The sequence below is a fragment of the Hyposmocoma kahamanoa genome, unplaced genomic scaffold (genome assembly GCF_003589595.1).
Source record: "Hyposmocoma kahamanoa isolate Upper Pololo Valley unplaced genomic scaffold, ASM358959v1 63, whole genome shotgun sequence".
Taxonomy (NCBI): domain Eukaryota; kingdom Metazoa; phylum Arthropoda; class Insecta; order Lepidoptera; family Cosmopterigidae; genus Hyposmocoma; species Hyposmocoma kahamanoa.
In genome coordinates this window covers 19,163,917-19,184,657 of record NW_020653851.1, presented here as the reverse complement: position 1 = coordinate 19,184,657, position 20,741 = coordinate 19,163,917, and the positions used below count along the sequence as shown (strand labels likewise).

At 35.1% G+C, this 20,741-nt stretch overlaps 1 protein-coding gene across 2 annotated transcripts in view; it reads right to left on the bottom strand.

The window, feature by feature from the left end:
- The window catches only part of LOC113230210 (protein bunched, class 2/F/G isoform-like), a 172,685-nt gene that overhangs the window by 132,549 nt on the left and 19,395 nt on the right, over positions 1-20,741 (bottom strand). The gene's annotated exons all lie outside the window — the stretch shown is intronic.

Here is a 20,741-nt window from a genome sequence, read left to right as displayed (position 1 = left end):
GGATGGCTCGGCAGGGGATCCTTCGTCATCTATCTAGGTACGACGCGGCATCCTTAAGCAAGCCTAAGCGTCCTTAGGCATGGCGAAACATTCCGTCGCGACATCGTGCTCGCGCCTGGTCTCTCTTCAGATCAGTCTTGCCGTGCGTGCCTCCCCTCGTCCCGCATACTCGTATAGTCGCAATCGACGAAGCGTCCCGTTATTTTGCAACTACGATTAGACATTGCAACTATAACGTCATTAGTCTGAAGGCACGTTACTATTCGACACCTAAAAATCCCTTGCCAGTGGGCGCCGGGCCATATTACACCAAGGATGCGATTTCGCGTTTGTAGGACTTAACAGGATCTCAGGATCAGTGACCTTAGTCACGGCTGACTTGGTATACATGATTTTAAATCCGGAATAATTTATTTCATTTCCGATAATGATAATGTTAAAGTGGTAAAAGAGAATCAGGATTCCGGAAATAACACCGTAGTAGTGTCGCATTGTTATGCGGCTATCAATAAACCATTGACCAACTTCAATATTCCACATTTGAACGAAATTACGACTAAAATCGGTAGCTATTTTCGAGTGCAGCGGTTTCAACGTACCCAAATAGAATTTATAGTACACTGGTATATTTTTAGTATGAACTTTTGGTTTAACCTTTCAACTTTCAGCCTTTGCGATATGGACGGTTTTTTCTTTGACTATGCGCACCTTTATCTTTTGTCTATTGAAATTGTTTCCATCTACAGATTGTAAAAAAAAATGGTGCTCTACCATATTTCAGTTTGATATATCACTTTAGCAAGTTACAGAAAAAAAAAACATTCTGACACATAATTCGAATCACCTTGCTTTGTTGCCTTAAGCTTCAACAATGTTTGTTTAATCATAAATTGTCATAAAACTTTGAAACTCGAATACTAAACATCATTTCCATAATTTCTTGTTTAAAATTTGAATTTGTAAAACCTGGGGAAAACATTTTTTTTTCGATGATAACAATATTTTTGAATTCTAGCTCTTTAAAAATGCAAGGTGGCTCGAATTGTGTCCGGGAGTGTTATTAAAATTTGCTGTAGAAATTGTGCGCGATCAATCGTATATTGAGTCCCTCTTCTCTTAAGCAGCTTTCAAAAGCGAACATTCTTAATGAACGAGTAAATCGTTCTCACAAATCTCTTTTATATATGACTATAACTTATAGCCACTCAAAACTTAATATAGAACTTCAAATTTCGAATTGGGCTGTAGTTTGTTCACCAAATTGTAAGTTACGTCCCTTCGTAATAAAGGAGTTGGTCCCAGATTCGATTCCCAGTAGAACCAATTTGGGAAATGTACATGTCTAAATTCATTTTGGTCTAAGAGTTCTGGGTAGTACCCGGGAGTGAATTCCCCGTTGCTCTGGTATTCATACTATAAGTCTGGTACTCATAGGAATTACTTAGTTTGAGACCAATACAGCTAGCATGACAAGCCGCAACTGGCGCGAGAGCGACATAAAGCGCGGCATTTCTATGAGAGAATAGCAATATATCGCGCTTTATGTCGCTCTCGCGCTAGTCGTGCCATATCGAGCTAGCCCTACAGGTAATTGGTGTGATTGTCTGTCACAATATTATTATTATTAAACATATTTAAACAGTTGATTTTAAACAGATTTTGCCAAAAATGTGCGACCATATCATCCATCGTGCATTGACATTGTTTTCTATTACCCTGTCTATACAGGGTCAAATGTCAAAAGCGCTGAGCTTTTGTTGATGGACTTGTCAGTTATTTTATTAATGCTCACAAGCGACATCTTAAGAGCATTAATGCAATCTGAACCAAAGTATTAGAATTATGCACATAACAAATCATGGCAATGTATTAATAATTGTTATAATGGCGCCAGCGGAGTTGAGTAATTGATATTTAAAGACGACGTGTTTTAGTCTGTTTTTGTGATGTTGATTCGGGAATTTAATTAAATAATAGTGAGTATTGTAACTAACTTAGTATACATAGTATAATAAGGCAAATCGGTTGCATCATAACTAAACCTATTGTAGACAAAATTTTACAGGAAAGTCCAAAAACACAAATCAAGGTTGCCCTTAAATTCTAGAATAATATGTTAAATTGTAAAAGTAGGGTAAGTAACTGGGTAGCTTAACGAATACATTAATGTAACAAAAATTATCAAAACTTATTTGTTACATATTTTATACCCTCACTAACTGTAAATATTTAGGTACATAAGTAAAATTACTGTAGCACTGTGTTTTAAAGTTTCGAAATCTCTGATAAATTGTAGAATTTTAAAGCGGCTATCACCGCCATTGGATGAGTACTCACTATGGGGAAGTATTCCGTTAAAAAATTATTTAAAAAAAAAATTGTCTTTTACTAAGTTTTGCTCTAGACCAGCCGAAGTATGGTAACTCCATAAGTCAAAAGTCAAATCATCTTTATTTCATAGGTAAGCAAAACATACTTGAAATCGTCATATTGATTAAACTCTACTGCTCATTCGTAGGGCGTAGAGTCCCTTGAGAAGAATGAGTAAGGAACTCTAGGGGGTTGCTCTATATAAATATACGTTTGAATACATTTATCTTTTACAATATTTATTTAAATATTTTAGATCGAGAATACCTGCAAGAGCTACTACGGGTCACTACCACGGAATTTTGTCACTCAAGTAGGTACGCAGAAGATATGTATATATAAACCTTTACAATAATTTTAACTTTACTTTAGTTTTAAACCTCGTAAATGGCAAATTTTGATAATCATCTGGAATACTATTATAGAAGCGTATATAATAGTAAAATTAATTGTGACTTTGTGAAGACGACTATCAAGAACAGCTACTTTATTTTTATTCCTCGTATTAATGTTATGTCTGTTTTTTTTTTCATTAAAAAATTGCTATTCTTCTGAACATAAATTACATTTTAACTAATTGTCAATTTATCGAGTTCTTAGGTTTTCGCGATTGTTACACATAGGAAATGAAACTATTTTTCCGGATTTAAATCGCATATATTTGTTTTTTCAAACAAACCGACGTTTCGGGCCCTTTACAGGTCCCATGGTCACGGTTGACTGAGGTGGTACAGTCTTCAACCAGTTATGTCTAATATTGATGCAAACCACCCTATTTTTTCACTATAGTTACAATATTTATTAATTAAATACCTTCTTTTTAATTTCACAAAGAAAACATTCCAATTTACGCTATATTAAGTTTTACAAATTATTTTATTGAATGAATATTTATTAAGTTCAATTTATTATTAATTATTAATAGAAATTAAAATAAACTAAAAGTTATGTCTATTTGGGATTTTTCATTAGAGGAAATACTGTCAATTTATACAACAATAATTGTCAATTTTTTTTACACTTTCAGTGCCACCATTCTGCAAGACCGTTCTTGGTTTTAATTCCCGTGTATCTAGATTTTCGGATTATATAACAAACATAGTGTGGTTAATGACATATTTTAACATTATCTTAACGGATATCACAAACAATTTTATCAAACCTCAATGAAAATTCTACATATCTTTTTAGTTTGATTCTTGATCTTTTGTATGTATTTTTTAAGTATTAATTTTTAGTTTTTGCAAGCTGTGTTCATTTATATTAAGTTGGCAACTGGATGATTTAATTTATTGTAAGTACCATTGTAGTAACTGTTAAAGAACAGATAAAATAATAAAATAAAATGTTTGTTAATCACGCGGCGTGCAAATATGTCTCGTTTTCAAAGTCTCCCAGCAGCTCAGTTGTAGCATCAAGATATTTTTTTTAAGTTTTTTAAGAAATTTTTTTTTTGTTAAAAAGGAAATAAATTGGCAGTACCCGAAGTTTTTGTTAAGAATTATCCAAGGGGGCACGAAATATCCGATAGCAGAAATCGGAATTCCATGCATATAGGTAAACGACATAAAAGAGGCGTGAATGTTTAAAAATACTGCTTTGCCAAGTAGGTCACATACTTGACTATCTGTCAAGGAGTAATGTGAAAAAATGTAGGTGATACAAATTTGCTTAGGCACTAAATTTACCTACTCTAGAATAATGAATTGGACATGTTACTGATTAACTGCAGGAATGGTTACATATACGTCTATTTGTTAGTAATATCGCCTCCAGAGTAACGGAACAAGATCCGTCGATGTTTAGCTTGTTATGCTGCCGTCCAAACAAGGAGGTTCCAGTGTGAGAGTGCTTGGGAAAGGTCCCAGAACGCTATTGGTGTTTTCTGTGACCTCTCAAAGGCATTTGATTGCGTCGATCATATTACTCTTATTAGGAAGCTGGAACATTACGGTGTAAACGGCAAGGCGTCGAAACTTGTCTCGTCATATCTCAATGGTAGAATTCAGAAAGTAGACATAAATGGAGTGACTTCTTTGGGTTCTCCGGTAAAAATGGATGTTCCGCAGGGCCTTAATACTTGGACCTTTCTTATTTCTGATTTATATTAATGATCTGTCATTCTTTGTTAAGGCCCATTGCGAAATAGTGTTGTTTGCTGATGACACATCCTTGATTTTTAAAACAGACAGACATGACATTAACTATGACCATATTAATGTAGCCCTCTCTAAGGTAGTTTATTGGTTTAATGCTAACATTTATTACTTAATGTCAAGAAGACAAAATGTGTTAAATTTGAATTACGTAACGTAAAATCGACTAGTCCAAGCATAGAAATAAACGGAGAAAAGTTAGACCTTGTTAATAAAGCAATCTTCTTGGGAGTGACCTTAGATAGTAAACTTCAATGTTTTCCACATATATCTTGCCTGGCTAGCAGATTAAGCTCCGCTGCATACGCAGTCCGCAGAATACGTGAGCTTACCGATGTCAGTACTGCTAGACTAGTTTACTTTAGTACTTCCATAGTATAATGTCCTACGGGATTCTCATGTGGGGTAAAGCGGCAGATATTCAAACCATATTTGTATTGCAAAAACGAGCGATTCGTTATGTGTACCGTCTAGACTCTCGGGTTTCTCTCAGAGAAAAGTTTAAGGAGACTGGTATCATGAACAGTCATGATGCCACAGGGCATCACAGTACATTTTTTAAAATATTTTATATGCCCGTAAAAATATACATAATTTAAATAAGAAAGACGATATCTATAATATTAACCTTAGAGTTAAGTCCAAACTCATGGTACCACGATTTCGTTTAACCAAGGTAAACAACTCTTTTATGCGGAACTGTCGTATACAGTTTTACAATAAGATTCCGGAGCATATATTATGTTTATCATTTCCTAAGTTTAAAAACTACATTAAAAATATTTTGATCGAAAAATCATATTATGGAAAGACGACACGGCTCCAGAATCCACACAAATTTGATTCAAAGTGTATTCCATAGCATTTAAGTTTATTTGAAAAGAGCAATACCTAGAGTTTCTTGCTCGTTCTTCTCAGGGAGGTCAGCGTAGTGAACGAGCAGTAGCTTAAATGTGACGTTTTCAAGTGTAAATTTATTTTACCTATGGAATAAATAATCTTTGACTTTGACTTTGACCAGACGTTTACAAAAGCTTTTGATAGGAGATACTATTACTCTTTTCTTAGGCGGGGATTTCTAAAAGAAACTCTGACTTCGACTAAGCAAAGATGGCAAGCTAAGCACATCTTTCGTATTTATTTAAATTATAAGTAAATTCAAAGTTTAAAACTTGCTTAGTTCGCCATCTATGCTTAAACGATGGAAAAGTTCGTTTTATACATTTCACCCTTAAATAGAAAACGAAAACAAAATTGGAAGTTTTATTCAAATACAATATGTGAAGGTTTTCATAGTATTCGTACTTGTAATCCAGAACCTCCACTATAAGGAATCCTGGTTTTAATTCAGTTCGTATAGTTTATTTTTCTTATAAATTGTTTAATATAAACGGTGTTATGCGTAATTTTACTGGGCCATAAAAGTAATGAAGAGTATTATGCTAATGAAGCAAAAAATATACGAGGTTTTTTTACTGTAAAAGTTTGGACTGATCGATAGCGGATTACTGTTACAATCTGTATGAATAAAAAAATAGTTGAAAAAGAAAGTAGAAAATCTAATTACCTCACAAATTCAGTACCAACTTTAATTATTTAGCGGAAAGGAATCTTCGTTAGCAATTACTTCGCTTCCACATTTGTTTTCACACGAATTATGAGAAACAATGGTTGTTAGGCTTAACCTGGAGGCGGCAATAAAGCGTGACTGGCCAACTCGCGTCTTGTACAGTCTGGCAACCGTCTGCTCTCTCGAGTACTTTCTCTTGGTACCTCGGCGCTTGTCAGTGAAGTATGCGCTTTATACGCCTGTGCTTAAGATGTTTCAGTAGAACGCATTTTTTTCATCTGAGTATCAATGAATCATAAACATATATTGTATATATAAAAGGATAGGTGAATCTTTACTTTTTAAACCTGATGATATTTGTTTGTTCGGACATGCTTTAAGACCTTCCACTCGGGATTGTTTTCGGATTTTTCGGCTTAGGCTGACAATTATCAGAATAAAAGTCTCGTAAAACTCGATTAACGACAAAAATGTAGTTGCCGAGGCGCTTGTTCATCTCTGTTCAGCTGTCAGTGACAACCCTGTGCACTGGCTGATCAAGGGTCAGAACCTTGACCTTAGAAGGTTCCTGTGCACGCACCGTTACAGTGCCCTTCTCATATACCGTAAGGATCGGTAAGGAGAGTCACTATAATCAAAAGTAACGTAGAAAGATATGGAGCTGTCCATCTCTGCTGCCGCGTGTGATAAGAGATTTTAGATTTTATTGTGTTACTAAAAAGCCTGGACTTTCTTGTAAATGTGAGGCTGTTTGCTAGGACTATTTCGGAATGGTAACCTATTGACAATGGTAACCGATTGATTGAAAGGAATACGAGTGTTTACGCGTATTCCGTTCAATCAATCGATTTAGAGCGAGCGGAAGGAAGTTTCCATCACTAAATAGTTCTTGTGACGTCATAGTGGGTACAAAAAATGTTGCACGCTTGGTTTTCATACAAATTGCTGTACTTGTGGCGTCTATCTAGATATATGTCTGTGGAGAGTACGAAGTTTCCGCTGTTTCTTGTGAAATAAAAATGTTCAACGCAAAAATCCAAACAATTACGTTCCAGAAAGAAGACCTAATTGAATACGAGGTCACGGAGCTGTTAAGAACTTTTATTACCGCTAGACACTTTCTCAGAATTGTCGACAAAAAATCGGACAGAATTGAAACAACTTCCCAAATCTAAAATAGCTTTCTTTGTCAATAGGTATATTTAAGTTTTGAAGAACTTAAGAGCTATAAAACATAAAGGATATAAATTTCAACTGGTTGCGATGTATCAGAATCAACAGCTCTTTGGTTTATGAGTAACCAAGTTTCTATATTTCGGATTGTCTAGAAATACATAGTTTATAATCTTTTGTATACAAGACAATGATGTCTGATAAACATTCCAAGACGAGGTGTATTCCAATCATGATAACGATGCCGATGCGATGGTGTATTGAAATGCCCTCGTGGTTATTACTTGCATTTATTGAGAAGAAAGCAGACAGCCACTAGACTGTGTACAGTCGATATGAAAAGTTTACGATTAAACTCATGCTGTCAGTAAGAAGTTGATAATGTGAATCAAACAAACTATGACAAACTATATATTTACTGAAAGAAAAAACTTTCAGATTTCTCACACAAAAATTCGTCAAAACCAAAAACAAAACATCTGCAACAAGCACATTCGTAAGGTGTTCTGACTCCTTCTATAGCTTAGTTGGGAGAGCGATAGTCAAGTCGCTGGTTCGAGTCCAGCCGGATCTAATTTGCTTTGCTTTGCCGGAGCTTTGCTTTGTGTTTGTTCGATCTTTGTGTCAATAATAACAACAAACTAGTGGAGTGTTTTCTCAAAAAATATATGAATATCATGGTAGTACAAAAAATAAAATAATTAATAAAAGAAACATGTTTCCTATTCAAAAGAGAACCTTATCGCTCTTCGCGTTTGTCTTCTTTTTTTAAATAAATTCATCGGCAACAATTAACCGATTATTTGATCCTTCTTTCTTTAAAATTACGTTCACAATTCACTTCGACAAACGAAACAATAAAGATTACTTCCATCCGCTTAAGTAGCGAAGCTTTCTAAAATCGTCTCACTAGCATCAACGAAAGGTAAATTTAAAAGTAGTGCGTACTTTTCGTTGTGATGGTACAACAATGGTGGCAGATGTAGGCTAATTGAACACATTGCCCGGGGCCGAACTCAGTCGAACCCTGTACGACGACGCGACATTAACAAGAGAGGAAACATTCAGACTCAATGATAACTAATTGGCGACTTTTTGTTTTTGTATAGTTTAAACTGTTAACAGATGGACATGTCTGTATTTTGCATTGACTGCAAGCAATTATCGCCGCCCAGCTCAGCAGTTTAGTGTGTTTGTTGACGTTGCAATGCAAGTGCTTACTGATGTTAAGAAGTCACCACACTTATAGACACGGATGTTTATGTCCATTTAATAAGAGCGAAAATTTGTGCTTTTCGCGTAGGCGATTCGAGCGGAAGCGAAATGCGTAACGTTTTAGCGACATAAAAAGTTGTTCTGACCGTCATAATGTGTTTCCATGTAAATAAACGTGGCGAGTCCCTTAATTGTAGTTTGTGTTCAGTACATTTAAGATTACAAACACTGACTTTACTTTTTATTAAGAAAAAAAATTGAAATCCTCCATTTTAGGAAGGGAAACTATTTTATCGGATCAAAATCGCATATTTGCTTTTTCAGTCAGCTGTGATCATACGACCTGTACAGGGCCAGAAACGTTGGGTTGTTTGAAAAACAAAAAGACGCCATTTAGATCTCAAAAAATTGTTTAATTCTTTGTGTAACAATAGCAGAAACCATTTTAATTTGTCAACAAACTCACGTCCGGACTGCAAGCAGTCGAAACCCCCTGCACATCGACTAGTAACTGCCTTAGTGAAGAAGTATTTAATTTTTAAGCACCTAAGCTAATGTCGAAGTCTATCAACAGTCTTCACAAATAACACTAAAAAACCACACAATACTGTTATTTACTACAGAGCAAAACCATTTCGAATTTCTGAATAGATAATACTAATCAGTGTTGTACTATCACGAACGTAGTATAAGAAACCATTGCAATACAATCGAGTCTACCTTCAATTAATCTCAATAGATTTTCACATTTTCCATCTACGTTATTTAAAAAGTATTTTGAAATACAGCAAAAGTTTTCATTTTACAAGTAAATTTTAGAACAAACTATCAAAAACAACGTAAAAACATTAGGTGTTATTTTCGCAAAACTATGATAATGTTGGTTGACGTTATTGCTTATCAGCATCCACCTCTGTAATAGTTATATATTTTTAATTTGAAATTTGAATTATATATTTTTAATTTTTAGGTTTTCGCAATTGTTACGAATAGGAAATGAAACTATTTTTCCGAATTTAAATCGCGTATATTTGTTTTTCAAACAATTTAAATCCGAAAAATAGTTTCATTTCCAATTTGAATTTGAGTTAATAGTACATACTGTATGTACTTACGCAAAATCATAAAACGTCATCTTGAAATCAAAGTTTTCACCTTAAAGAAAGTGTATTATTAAAAAAGGTTTTCTTTCACGTAGCGGTTTGTTTTTTGTTTTTGACGTAAGAAATAAAGAATAAGATATAGGAAGTTTGTGAAGTAATGTACCGTAGGTATATCTGCAGTGCGACACCGCATTTTACTTTGATTTCAGAGTGGATTGAAAACAGATTTTGTTCTAGACTCTACCCTTCCTTCCTTCCTTCCTTCGACCTTTAAGCGTTTTGTAGAAATACAGCAAAAATCTTTTTGATGCACTACCTACTTCGATATTTTGCACAATCGGGCTTTTTCCATTTCATCTTAGTAAACCGATTTTTTTAATAATTTAAAAATTGGAAAACACGACGTTCCGAGTAAAGTTGTGGAGTTATAAAGAAAAATAGAAGAATCATCATTTGAGTTCTCAGTTATTTAAGTGCTGAATGATGAAAGCTAATGTTTGGAGATAGTTTAAACGACGAATAGAATAGTAAAATCCAATTTTAAAGCATAGCGTCTCTTGGTGAATAATATACCGTAACACAATAGCAAACGTAATGTGAAGTAAACGGAATATCGCCTTCTGATCGCTGGACTTTCGGCGAATGTTAAACGCGGTTTCAAATGTTTGGAACTTGTTTTGCAGATGGAACACGTATAGCTCAAATGGCTCAGAACAATAACTGTACGATTCGAGTCGATGTTGTAACTCTCGCTTTCGTATTTACATACGTTGTCTGATCCGTAAAAAAAAAATTAAGAGGCACAATCAAACTGGTTTTATCAAAAGCTAATAGGGATCACAATTGTAACGTCGACTTTGAATTCACTGTCATATGTGATATGTTATAGATTTTTAAAACATGTGTAAAAGTAGGGCGACAAAATCGTTACTGTGTCATGTCTTATTCGTTTTTGACACCCACATTTAAACCAATACAAAGTTCAATGACTGAGTGAAAACCATTCATCAAGTAACCGCTAGTTCAGTAGGTAGAGCTGTCAGAAACAATGGTAGACGAGTCACAGACGTGGATGACGTCATCGCGAGAAAAGCCAATTAGGACAGTCGGCATTTAATCTTTTTGAGGTTGGCCATGTTTGATGACAGGTTATTTGTACCGGCCTAACTGTACAAAGCTTCATTCATAGTGATAATGAGAGCGAGAGCAACAGGAAGGCAGTGCGGCCAACCGCCCCGGAAAACGGCCGCAGACATGGCGCAGACACAACGCACGTCACGACGTGATCCGCCAATTGGGGCAATGGAATTGTCGTAAATGACTTTGTACGTCAATTCATAAACGTTTAATTAAAATTTGATATTCATGAGGTTTAAATTAATATATGACGATTTCATAAAATAGCTGGTACCAAGAAGAGGTCCACATAGCGATATCTTTAGCCATTTCTACTAAACACCCAAAACATTCTCTATCCAGTACCAAGAAGTGGTGATCAATAAAACCAGCAAGCGTAAAGCGCTCAAGGAAAGTTTTGTGTGGTGCAAAATGCAAATGTAGCAGCGTAGGTGCACCGCGTCAAAGAAAATATTGCAATGAACGATACTGTTGCGCACTCATCGCATATTCAGGACAAATAGAACTCACATGACAGTCATGCAACTCCCTATTTGCTAACACTTTTAGACACATGCAAAGGACATGAGAACTGAGTGTTAACTATTTGTTCATCTTGCACAAAGAAAGTCCCCAAAAAGCCCTGATCAATGAAAAGTCTACCGGTTACTTGTAAAATACCAATTTACGCAACATTAACTTACATGATGCTAGAAAGTAGTTAAGCAATGTGGAGAATTTTAAGCCGAAGAGATAAAACTAGGAAAACGGCCGTGTCAGTACCGACATTAACAACCAATATGTTGTCGGCCTTGGAGGAAAAAAAAACTTAGTTTTACTATAACATTATCGCATGCCATTGAAACGAGGGATATCAAGGTCGCAAAGTCGATGTACAGAACAGGACGCCACCTGTTTCTTGTGCCAATATAAATAATAATTACTGCGACATGATCCAACATGGGAAACAACCTCCACATCAACTTTTCTACTTAAGTAGGTTGAGAATTACACCGTAAATTCTCAAATGACGTAGTGTTTAAAATTCAAAGCGTTCGCTTTTCGCATTTCAAAGTTTCTTGTTCATTGTATGAAAAACGATACTACAATCGATGTGATGTTGTTAGTACATGAGCACCGAGCCCACGCAGCGTCACTTTTAAAAACCTATTTATAAAAATTTGTGACAGTTTTTGAAAGAAAACCGTATTTTTATTTCCGTGCCATCAGGAATTCTTTTCATAAGTAATTAAAGATTTCGAAAAACTTTGTGTATCTAGTTGATGTATTACTTCTCGAAGTTACTCATGTAATAGTTGAAAAGTTAATGCAAGACTCGGTTAAGCGAGGTATTAGTGTAAATGTGTTATGCTTAACAAAACAGTAATACAAGACTAAGTTAGTCATGCCACGAGGCGCAACCGAGAAGTGATTTATAAGATTATTCCTGTAGGCGTAGAGAGGGAATTGTATCTCTGATTCCAGAAATGGAAACTGACTGTTCCAGAACTTTCTTTGTTCGCTTTACAAAGGGCTGACACAACTACCTTTAATTTTATAAGTGTAATTTTATTTAAGATTAATTCCAATGGAATTCCTTTCTTAAACGTGTCGTGTTCAAAAAATGAAAACCTAACCGAGGATCGAGCATCACACAAAAAGCTATTACGAGCAACTTGTCAAAAAATCTTCGTTTCGAAAACGGTTTATGTGTTATCTCGTAATTAAAATTTTCATATGCAAAAAAGTTTACGAACTTTTACGTAACAAAACTGTCAATTTTAGAGGCGTGTTCCAACAAACCCACGATTTGAATCGTTAATCGCGGTTTACGTAATGACAATTTCTTTAAATTGGCTATGTTTACACGGACGTGGACTGGCTACTCGCCAATGGTGTTTTTTAATCTGTCTAATTCATTGAGAAACTGCTTCATTGCATGCGTGCGAATAGACAAGGACGACCTTTGCAAGGTCGATGAATTTCGGCGAAACGGTAATAAGCAGTTTGCATGTCTTATGGGAAATGCTTTCTATGGAATGTCGTATTGTTTTCTATAAATACACTGGGTAATACTCAGATCAAAACGGCCAGTATAATTAGGCTGCCAGTCAAACTGAAATATTGAACCTTGACACTTCACACAGTTAATGACCTAGGCGTACGTGTGGTGAAACCAAAAACATGTTATTACTGTGTAAATGGAATGTTAAATTTCATTTATTTCTACATTGTTATTTTTCCAAAATTAAACAAGTGTCCTGCAGACAATATAAATTATTCAACAGTTACGTTTGCGTTTAGCTTCTTCTGAAAAAATCAAGTAACTTTCTTCATGCATTTTTAACATTGAAAATGGAGTGAAACGTCTGATTTATGTGATTGGTTTTTCAAAACTTGGAGAAGCACCCATGTACATAGACTATGAACTATGAAAAATCTTGAAAACGATTATTGTTGGGACTGTCAAATAAAAAATTAAACAGAAGATTTTTACAGATTTAGGCTGCTAACAGATTGACTACTTGTTTGCAGTTAATGCGTGAAGTCGTAATCAACTTTATGCAGCCGAGACCTCGACTACATGATGTTGATAACGATTTCATGCAGCCGAGATCGACTGCATGCAGTTAATGCGTGAAGTTGATTACGACTTCTCGCATTAACTGCAAACATGCAGTCAATCTGTTAGCAGCCTTCGATATCTTTTCTGACATGAGACACTTATACATCTTGCGGCGTTGGTCAAGGTTTTAAATAGGGCGGGGCCGTATGTTCGTTCATATCCAGTATTCGGTAGGTTTACCGACGATTCTTCCGTTCTGCTTCTCGCACTGCTCTAAATAGATACATTTTGGCAATACAACCCATAAGTGGAAAATTATTTTTTTTAGGACCACTAAAGGTAATCACTCACCGACATATTATTTCATAATTCAGGATAACGTCAAAACCTACCGAATTATTCGGCCGCTTTTTAATATTCGTTAAAATCCCGATTCGGATCATCACTACTTTTAAAGAGATCTGCTTTGATTAAGACTTTTTTCGAAATGCCTCTATTTATATATTACGAGTTCAATGCCTTGAATTCTTAAATAGGGGCAGTGCTATTTGTTTTGTTTAACCCGGCAATGACATCAACAAATGAGTCGTCGATTAAGAACGTCGTAGTCGGTATTGGTAGCGGGCGTCTTAAAACCAATATTTGCATAAATATTTACTCTAAACTGCGCAGCTGTATAAAGTACTTAATAGTTACTAAACTACTATCGTGTGACCTTTGACAGTAAATTCACATATTTTCAGGCATTTACTTAACTTTGGTTTTTAATATTGGGCCATACCTGATTTATATTTAAATAGAATGACTTCACAGGTCATTTAATTATGGTTATTGTACATTTATTAACAACTATCTTTTTTTTTACAGCTACTGCGTACGCTATCGCTATGAAAATGAGGCAAGGTGCAATTTTCAACACAGAATTTTCACGGTTTTATAACTAACGGTGGAACACAGAACGTAGGTACGACACGACCTCTGGCCTCAAAATACAGCGCACACCCTAGCGAGTGCCAGGAAATTGGTAATTATACTTATAGGAAATTATAAGTAGGTTTAATCGAAAATAGCTTCACTAACATAGATCATCTAATAATAGCAGGACAAAACATACTTAGTACTCATATCGACTTTCGGAAAGGCAATTTTAATGCGAGAAACATGTGAGACATTTTAGGCTGCTAACAGATTGACTGCATGTTTGCAATCAATGCGTGAAGTCGTAATCGTAACTTCATGCAGCCGAGACCTCGGACCTCGACTGCATGAAGTTGACAACGACTTCACGCATTAACTGCATGTAGACGATCTCGGTTGCATGAAGTCGGTTTCGACTGCATGTGTTATACTAGACAGCATGAAGTTGATTACGACTTCAAGCATTAATTGCAAACATGCAGTCAATCTGTTAGCAGCCTTATTGGTGGAAATACAACTACAGATCAATTGTTTCAACTGCAATCGTAATTGTAGGGCATATTTTGCGACGGAAAAATTAACTGACAAGGTAGTGACAACAAAATAATACGTAAGAGGTAATAAATAGATAACACACACACTTATAGCCCCGCACTAGGGAAACTCTGTATCGCGGGTGCCATGGACACACACATATGTAGATAAATTATATATATATATATATATATAATTATAACGTAGGCTACACAAATATTTCTCCCGGCCCGGGAACCGAACCCAGGACCTCTGCGTGGCAGACCAGTATTGTAACCGTCCGACTATGGAGGGAGTTGAGGTTGTTTGGAGCCTTGTGTACAGCCATAAAAAATAATTTCTTAAAACTATTTGTTTATAGCATATCACGATGTTTTACTATCATGATATTCAATTATTTTTTTGTGAAATTATTCCATTAGTCTGTTACAATTGCACGGCACAGGTATGCTGAAGGCGCTAGTTCGAATCCAGCCGGATCGAAGGATTTTTTATTAGTGTGTAGTAGATCTTTTGTATTACTAATTCTTAATACAAGTTATTATTATTGATACAAAGACGAACAAACACAAGGAAAATTTCCTACGAACCGACTTGACTGGAACCAGCGTCTGTTGCCTCAACGTGGCTACCGCTTTGCAAGCTGAGCTATGGATCGAGCCAGCAGACATTACATTCTACACGCTTGTTGTTCTTAACACTGTTCATTTAAGTGGTGTACAAACGGCGGCCGTGTAAGACAAAAAAACATTGGACCGAAGACTTAAAAAGTGAAAGTGATAATAAAATGTTTATGGATGAAAAGGAAAGTATAATAGTATAATATATAAAAGTATAATAGTACAAATAGTATTAATTTCACTATTAATCTTCATTCAAAGGTAATCAATCTGATTCTTCTTGACAGGTAGATTGAATGGTTTCCTCGTAAGATTCATTTTAGTTTTACCTTATGGGGTTTTATGCCGTTTTATTAACGTTGCTTAGTAAACGCTGTAACAGAAAGGTCTGACAAAATTTCAGCTTGTGATCGTAGTCATGATAACAAACAACCTTAGAAAAAATAACTTTTTTTTAAAAAAAAACCTCAAGTTTGTGGAATTACATCTAATTTGCCAAGTTTGTTTGATCGTTTAACGGAAAGTAGGTGATATTAAATAAACCGTATTTATGCGGTATTGGCCACCATTAAAGGTGGAATATTTTCTTCAAAATGGGACGACTACAGAGGTACACAATTTAAAAAAAAAATCATCGAAATCGGTTCACAAATGTCGGAGTAATCACACACAGAAAAATAAATGCAGTAGAATTGAAAACCACCTTCTATTTTTGAAGTCGGTTAAAAGGATTTGAATAAGACAAAAAAATAATCTAACATCGTGTACTTTAGGTATACGAAACATTTTTGTTTTTTAGTGAACGAAAAATTATAGTTTATGTTGTTTGTTGTTGTTCGACGACATCGAGTATCTGGTTATATACTCGATGTTCGCCGACAATGATGAGGTTCCGGGTTCCATGCCTGGTAGAGCCAATTGTTTTACACACATTGAGACCATAGTTTTGGTATGATCAAGGATCAAACATAATGTTTACAATAGAAACATCAAGTTTGGGCTAACGTCACAAGGTTGAACTCTGACCTATACTAATTTAGTACCGTAACCTTTAACATAAATTTGGTAGAAAATTAACAGAAGCTTCGTTAAAATTCATTACTTCATTTAAACGTTTATCCCTTTCAAAAGTGTTAGCTATTAAATTGTAATGTTTTATTTAAAGAACACTATTAAACATAACAAAGCGGTTGAAAGTGAGTGGTAATCCATGATACATATCATCCTCACTTTGGACAATCGACCTGGTATTCATTGCTCCCCTCTGAGAATGCATTTACTGCAAGCAGTTATCAAACGTCTTTACGACTACAATAAACTTCTGTAGACGTAAATACTAAACTAGACCTTATCTATAACGAAAGGTCCAGTATATGCCATATGTTTGAAATGTAATGTAATAAAGAAACTTTACTCTATCACAGCCATCAAAGTATGCAATAATAAGTAATTTTTTGCGGAATACGGAAAGACTTTCCGTATTTATTTAAAAAAGCAACATTTTAAGGTCCATTGAAATAATATCGGCCGAGGCATTACCTGAGTGGATTCTTTTGCGTACCACAGACTCACAGATGACAGTATTTCAAATTTGCTTTATTATTATTTTATTGCTTTACTTTTGTTTTCATTTTTTTTTCTTTATGTATATTTTTGTGTTATGGTGATGCAATAAATGTTCTATATTGTGAAGAACTTTGAAAATATAATAGAACATTTGAATTAAATAATTTTATCTTTTAAATATAAACATTTTCATCCGTCTAAACTAAGCACATCTACTCCAGCTACAAATGACGCCATATATATTTATTTCATTGAACATGACTTTTTTACTACCATGATAGTCATATTTTTTTATGAAATACACCACTACTTTGTTATTATTATTACAAAAATCGAACAAAATAAAGAAAAAATCCTTCAAAGCGCCTGGACACTAGCCAGCGTCTTTTGCCACACCGGTCTGACCAACTCAAGTCGAGTCAGCAGATCTCACGAATTTCTTTATGTGCTTGTTGCAGATTTTTGTATTGCGGTTTAAACTGTTTTTTTTTGTTGTCAGCGCCATTTGTGAGAAACTTACAAAAGTTTCAACACGATGATACGCGTTTGCTATCTTCTTTATTATCTATCTTTGCACTAGTCTTGAGTAGCCCCAAAATATACATACCTATAATAGTTTTTGGAAAATATAGATGCCCGCAATGTCTTATATCATATATATTAACAAAAATACACAAGATTTTATGTTCTATGTAATTTGTCGTAATTTACTTCGATTAATAATGTAAGATACAATGTTGCAGATGGTGATTGCACTCATGATAACACAAACAACATTAAAAAGAATGAATATCCAGATGCTGGGTGGTTGGAGAAACATTTATGTCACATTTGAGTACCTAGTTTTCCAAAATGGTTGTGAAACAACAATATTTTTAACATCCGACGCAAAAAGAGGGGAGCCATTGTCTGTGTATTTGTCTGTGGCATCGTAGCTCCCAAACGTATGGACTGATCTCAAAGCGATTTTGAATGAATGAATTTGATTACATCTGTACAACGTTTAAAAATCTGTTTAAAAATCACCAGCTCTTTTCTCAATAAGTGTGTGTCAGTCATAAAATGAATATTTATTTTACTTCCAACAGTCCGATCGAGTTGAAATTTGGTATGTCACGGAAATCCGATGTTATACGTAACAAGAGAGAAAAAGACGTTTCCCGTCTCGGGTCGGCGGTCCTAGCGGAAGTGTGACGACATCCTAAATAAATATTGTAAATGATAAACGTGAAGAATTCTTCATATGAATCGAATTGACATTTTCAAGTGTCATTTGACCATTTATGAAATTTATTTTGAATTACCTCATCCGTGTATGGGATACGTCATAGGACGCAGCGTGCATCATAAAATTTTTCATAGTTAGTATACACTAGAACACGTATTAATCTTCAATGAGACGTAGTAAGCTATTCTGTTAAATATTCATTAAATGTAAAGTATAAAGATAACGATATAATGAATAAAAAGTACTACGCAGATATTGTAGGGATTTTAATCAGTGTTGTTAATGAGACAGCGTGCGCCAGCGCAGCGCCCACTGACCTCAGCGCGGACGAGATAAAAGCTATTTTGAGCGTCGCGATAGTATCGAATACGTCGAATGTTTAACAGATACGACATTGGAGGCTCCGGAAGCGTGCGGTCCGGACCTGTCATAGCTACTTGATAAATAAAACTTCCGTTATGTGATTCTTCGTGTTTATCGATACTATTAAGTGTTTCCAAATAGGCTGTACATGTATTTTTGTCAACACTTCTTACGTTTTAAAACCGAGAAAATTTTAACTCTTCCGTCTATTTACATTTTAGAAACAGTGACGTTTATTAGACAAGATTCAGATCTTTTTGAATGTGCTAGAAGTGCACATCGAAATACAAAACTAGAACTACCGGCTCCGAGATTAGAAATGTTTAGAGAAAGCCCGCTTTATAGATGTATATTAATTTATAATAAAATACCAGACTCAAGAAAGAAATAGATGACAACACGTTCAAAATCAAAATAAAGTCTCTCTTGATAAATGGGTGTTACTGCAGTGTGAGAGACTTCATGGACTCTCCTTTATGGTGATAGGAAAGAGCTGGTGAACTCTTGAACTGTTCTATAACGTAAAAATATAATTTCCGTCTTTCAAACCTTCTGTAAATTTTGTGTCTACTCTAAAGTCTATGTTTGTTTATGTTAGTTAGTATATTAGAGATAACTATGTAATGCCTGTACTAACATTGTTTACAATAAATAGATAAATAAAGGTTAGGTATGTCGCACTTGAAACCAAACACTGCCGTAACTCAAAAATGATGAAATAGAGAAAACATGATTTGAAAATTATAAAAGAACTGAATGAATCTTATTGCGAATTATGGGATTATTTGTATTTATACATAATACAATCAAATTACAATCGAGAATACGAATTTATTGGTAGCTGTAATTTTTTGGACTTTCAAAACGAATTTTCTTAAATTCAATCATCTTTTAGTTACGACAGTTTTTGATCCCATGAGCGATGTTAGAATTCGTAATCGTCATGATTATGTAAATTTTTAAGTATAAGTAAAATGGTATACGTATAAGATAAAAACGCATAAATAGAGATATCGGTTAAATTGTATCTAGAGGGTGTCACATGTTGTTGTTACACCTTTATTACTAAAGTCTCAAAAAATATATGTCATTGAAATGTACCTTAAGCCTTATGATACATTTTTACGTAAAACATTCACCTAACCACACGTTGCTATTGTTCATAAACATTGAGATGGCGGAGAAATGGTTCTTATGGCAGGAAAATGGTTATTAAATCCAAGATGCTGTCAACAGTAATGTACCCGAGGATTAACGGTAACTGCGTCCGCTAATTGGATTAGTTGAAGTATTAGATACTCGTTATTTATTATATTTTTAAAGTGTAATGTAAGTTGAGCTATTATAATTAATATTAATAATAATGGTGTAACACAAACTAAATCTTAAAGTAGGAAATTCCCTGTACTATGAGCACTGGAACAATTCACGTTGGGGCACTACCCAGAACACCTTGACTACATTGGTCTTACCGAGGATCGAACCCAAGACATCATCAAGCGCCCACAGTGCAAACAGTTGGGCCACCGAGGTCGTCAATATTGTAGGGCAATAAATAAAGCAGTATTGTAAAGCTATAAAGTATTCTAAAATAGACTTACAAACTTTTTATAACCACGTTCAGCATTGTCTTTTCACCTCCTCAAAAAACGAGCGTTTTTAAAATAGTTATTCGTTTTTATGCATATAAGAATATCGAATGTATGTTACAAGCAGCTGATAAATATTACCAGGCAATAAACATAATGCAGTCTTGTCTGGACTTATTCGCTGATCTTAAGTAGCTGTTTATTTTTAGAACACAGTGGTCGATTGGCGTGCAGGCCTCGACCCCCAGACAACTTTCATGTTAAAGGGATTACAAGTAGAATGTCGACGAAACTGCGAATTTGGGCTAATCCTCTTTGGACTGCTACATTGACGTACGGAATTATCACGTTTGCACGCGACGTGGCCGATAAGACATATTATTCCGGAGCATGTTACACTGAGATTCAAATCAATAACCCCTCCGCGAGACAGCCGCAGAAAGTTAGGCAGCGATGGTATCAACCAAAAAAACACCTTAATAGGTGGAAGTAGAAACAATTTTCCGTCCGCATTGCTCTGGCCGCAGACAAGACGGTGAAAGCCCGTCTGCCCTTGCGATCTCTAGCTCCACACGAACATAATTGCACACGTTCAGTAAACGATTCAATGAATCAGTGACATTAACTGTCAACAAGAACTTAATTTAGAGCTTG